General features: G+C 37.1%; 1 pseudogene; it reads left to right on the top strand.

Moving 5' to 3' along the window:
• LOC107668645 (fibulin-1-like) overlaps positions 1-5,000 on the top strand; it is a 16,046-nt pseudogene that overhangs the window by 10,607 nt on the left and 439 nt on the right.

Genomic DNA, 5,000 nt, shown 5'->3' with positions numbered 1-5,000 from the left:
CTTCAGTTCGGTGAGTTGACTGCAATGATTCATTGCTAATTGAGCTTGAGACACCAAACCGCACATGTGGCCTTTCAAAGAGAGCAAGTAAAAGTCATGTCCTCTTTCCAGTCGTTTAGGGCCATTTGAATAACGCAGCCGCACTTCCCAACAACCCTCGTGCGGTGCTGCATTGGGGGTGAGTTTACCGGGCGTCCTGGCGCAGATAAACCTTGGCATTTTGGCTATGTGGGCCGACTCCGTTGCCCTTTCCTGCATCACCCATCAGCTAGCATGTCATTATCCAATACTGTGGTTGAGCAACTCATTCCTAGCATTTGTCCCTAGTGTTAAACCTGCCCATTTTGGATGCTGTCATACATTGACTTGCTCATTGTGATGCCTTTAAGCTCTGAAATTAAAACCGGTCCAGCTTTGCCAGCCTAAATATGTGAAAGGAACATTTTTTTCCGCCCTCAAATGAACTCCATCTTCAGGGGAGTGAGTAAATCTATTTTTTTGTGATTATGAAACATCTGATTATGCTAAATAATATTAAAGTCTATATTAAAAGAGACGCTGTTACAATGGTAAATGTTTCTTGCATAGATCAAACTCACTCTATATATTTATTATTCTACCACACGAATAAAAGAAACAATTCAACCAAGAATGAATATTTTGTCATTTACTCACCCTTATGTCGCGTCTGAGCATCTGATTTCTGTACTAGGAAGTAGATGGCGATATATAATCCTGCAAAAAGGACAAAAACAAACTAACTTGTTGTAAAACTAGTGCATATGACTCCTGTATTGAATTTAGAGTCTAGAGAAACAGCATCCGTTGTTTACTTATAATTGTGTACTTATAATTTGTGCTTTTAGGCAGGACTTATTTAGATCTATTAGAAAACAATTAGCTATCACTCTCCCTTTTTATTATACATGTATGTTTATTAAAGTTAATTAAAACTGACCCTACGTTATAAAACTTCCCCGAGTTGGCCAGCTCCGAACAACTGACTCGAAACAAAAGATTCACAAAGGTTTCAAAGCTTTATGAAAAAGCGCCTATCTAATTCACTTAGTATTAGTATGCATTAGACGCATTTACAGCCTTTTTGTGTCATTTTATGTAAACCAATTAAACCTAGAGAGTAATAGGAACAGGATGAGACCAAACACAGCTTAACTTATGTCACTGAAGCTCATTTATTAACTTTCAGAAGATTTTCCAGCGTTCTTGGCTCATTTGGATGATTCCCGCTGTTCTCTGCCAGGCCTGTAACGGAGGATGTCTCGCTGTTTTCTTTGTTTTTGTAACAATGAGCGTCGCATCCATCATTCAGCTTTAGTATGTGCTGCTCCTTTGAGTCGCTGTATAATGGCCATGAATTATTCTTATTTTCATAAACTTTGTGTCTGTTATGTTACCACCACTTATTAGAGGCCCAGACATAATTATGACAATGTTTCGTCTCTATAAATGACAAAAGATCCATAATTTTAAACTTCAGAGGCTGCTTTAAAGCCAAAACATTAACTAAGGACAGACACAAGCACGCAAACGCAGATGTTAACGCTTGGCCAACGCAGTGCATAGTTTACCTTGTGTTTTTATGGTACTGTGCTGAAGTTTCTTTGAAATGTCTGTGCAGACTGTTGCTCCAGCATGACAGTAGTTGTTCTGACAGAGAAAAAGACAGTTTGTGCTAATGTTCCTTACAGCACTGTGTGAACTGCAAAGTTTGCACGCTCATGTTTGTGCAACTTGCACTCACCTACGTTCACTGTTCCCGCTATGTTTACGTTAACACAGTCTCATGGAAATTTGTAACTATTTGTAGATTTCTAAAAATAATTCTTTCTAAAAATCGCATTTTCAGATTCATACAAAATCTCCACTTATGTTTTCTCATAAAACTTTAAATTTTCTGCTCAAAACCAACGTTATTTGTGAGGCACAACCTCACATGGACAAAAAAAACAGATATTTATCCAAAGTATTTCCATGTACAAAAGTGGCCCATATTGGAATTGAAAAGACGGTTTATGCTAATATTCGCTATCGCACCAGTTGCAATGCGTACTTTTCTTTTTGTCATGTGAATTACGGAGTTTGCATGAAGTCAAGTGTGCGTAGCAACTAGCATTTGTGCTCATATTTTTTACGGTTCTATTTTACGTTTTGGCAAACTGGTGGCTAATTTGCATGAATTTGGATTGTACGTTTTCGTACGATCTGCTTACGCTCCACTGACGGTTAAGTTTAGGGGTGGATATTTATGCTTAAGTTGTTATTTTTTTCTAAAATGCTCCCATTTCCGTACAAATCGCATTGTACGAATGCATGCGAAATCGCCACCTCGTAAACAAGTTACGTTTTCCTGTAAGATTTCAGATTTTCTGCTCAAAACCAACTTTATTGACAAAAAACAGATATTTATCCAATGTATTTCCATGCATAAAGTGGCCTCGATCGGTTTATGCTAATGCTCGCAATAGCAACGCATTCGCAATGCGATCTTTTATTTTTGAAGTTTCTGTACACATCACGAAAGCACCACCTTGGAAAAAAAGTTGCAATTTTTTCATGAGATTGCTAGACAATAAACAATGATTTGTGAGGCACAAATCATTGTGAGTTGACTGCAATGATTCATTGCTAATTGAGCTTGAGACACCAAACCGCACATGTGGCCTTTCAAAGAGAGCAAGTAAAAGTCATGTACTCTTTCCAGTCGTTTAGGGCCATTTGAATAACGCAGCCGCACTTCCCAACAACCCTCGTGCGGTGCTGCATTGGGGGTGAGTTTACCGGGCGTCCTGGCGCAGATAAACCTTGGCATTTTGGCTATGTGGGCCGACTCCGTTGCCCTTTCCTGCATCACCCATCAGCTAGCATGTCATTATCCAATACTGTGGTTGAGCAACTCATTCCTAGCATTTGTCCCTAGTGTTAAACCTGCCCATTTTGGATGCTGTCATACATTTCCTCTCAGAGCTGGAGTGACCAGAAAACCAGAAATTGCACTGTTTACATGTAAACCTTCAATATCGCAACCCACGTAGCCATTGAAAATGACGAATGGCTGTTGACCTGACTTTGTTTTGTGTACACGGTAAACGTGCATTTAACTAAAGCTATTTGCAGTCTTCATGCTCTTTAATGGCATTTCGTAATGAGCGTGGGAACGCATTCGTGCAGCTTCATGGTTTGGAAAGCCACCGCAGACACATTCAGCATTTAGTTCTAAACAAAACAATGCTGGGTGATTTTAAACTTCCTGAAGAACTGTGTAAACTCCCTATAACTTGCTTTGCTTCTAGGAAACATTATTGTACATCGTTGCATTTTGAATTGCATCTGAATAATTCATAAAGCAACATAAGAAACGTTTAAACGTTGTTGCGAAAGTAAGTCATTGTCCATAAATGTGAACAACTTCTGATTCATTCGCCGCTGTAGGTAAATAACTAGAAGAATATCAAAGTTCAGTAAATGGCGACATGATCTGCGCTACAAAGCGGTTTATGATTATATAATAAATTGAAATAATATAATAACAAATACTGGTTTGCAATATCAAGCAGCATAACGGTCTGTTTTTGTACAGCTAAAAGAGTGTGTTATGCCACAATAATGCAAGAACGGATGTTAAGTATGCTATGTATGTTAAGAGTTTGTTTCTAGCTTAATCCTATAGTGGTCTTCAGATATTTTCATCAATTTTATCGGAATTTGTACCATCGGAATGGTACAAAATTTGGTGACTTTTGTGGCACTACCCATATGAACACACAAATGAAATTGTAGGGATGATTAGAAAAGGCTAAATGGTTTTAAGCAAAAAAAAGAAAAGAAAAAGTCACACGTGATCTTCGTGGTCAAAACTGACCTGCATAAGAAATTAATGGGAAATATGAAAAATACCAAATACAATGCATGATCTACAATGAAGTAGTTATAACATTTGAACATATGATGTCTAAATATACATCCAAATGCAAAACCTAATAAAATTAATTAATGGAATAAATCATTCTGCTTCTAAATGTCTCCTTGTATCTCTTTATTAAGGAAAAACCAACCCGATCTCACGGCAATTCGTACATATTTGACAAGGTGGCTAATTCGTACGAGCTCACGTTTTTTGTGAAAAATCGTACATATTTTACAAGGTGGCAAATTCGTAGGAATTCACACAAAGGAACACACCTACCCCCGCCTCTAAATTTAACCATCACAGAAATCGTAAAAAATCGTACGAATTAGCCACCTCGTAAAATACGTATGAATTGGCCGTGAGATAGCGTTAGGAAAAACACATTATTTGATTTATTTTCATTACATCCCTCAAGTTTTTTAATGCTCTGGTAAATTTTTCAACTTGCACGCTAATTGGGAAACGAGTCAGAGTCAAGCACTGAAACACGGTATTAACTGAAAATAACATTAAAAAAAAATTATTATATTTTATTAATTTATATAGAAATAAGTGGTGCATGCTTTAGATGTGAATATTGTCTAGTACCATGAAATCCCCTCAAAATACAAAACATTCAAGAATAAATATTATTGAAACAAAATATTGTACATTCATTGCATTAAAAATAAAAAAAAATGTACGCATATTATCTTATTGTGGAAAACCAGAGGATATTATTTTTTTATTTTATATGGTCAGGACTGCTAACATCAACATTCTCTAGTTGACCAAGAGGTAAAAATGTTACGGTTAACAGTTCTGGTCTCACGGTCTGACCTTTTTTACAAGGTACAGCTGTTATGTTGTGTCAAAGCTAGCCACAGGAATATTTGCCGAGGTTTTAGCCTTTTTACTCTTGTAATCGTTGACCGTTCTGTGGTTTGAAAAGGCTGCTGTGATGTGTTCTGGTATCAACATCAAGTGACATTTGACTTCAACACAATGCTTTACTTGAACTAAGAGTGTATCATATTGGTCAGTGGTGCTGTTATACATTACGCAGGCATGAAACCACATAAATGTCATTTAA

This window comes from Sinocyclocheilus anshuiensis, unplaced genomic scaffold (genome assembly GCF_001515605.1).
Source record: "Sinocyclocheilus anshuiensis isolate Anshui unplaced genomic scaffold, SAMN03320099.WGS_v1.1 scaffold2477, whole genome shotgun sequence".
Classification (NCBI taxonomy): domain Eukaryota; kingdom Metazoa; phylum Chordata; class Actinopteri; order Cypriniformes; family Cyprinidae; genus Sinocyclocheilus; species Sinocyclocheilus anshuiensis.
The sequence above is the reverse complement of the archived record's forward strand: the minus strand, read 5'-3'. Positions and strand labels throughout refer to the sequence as shown.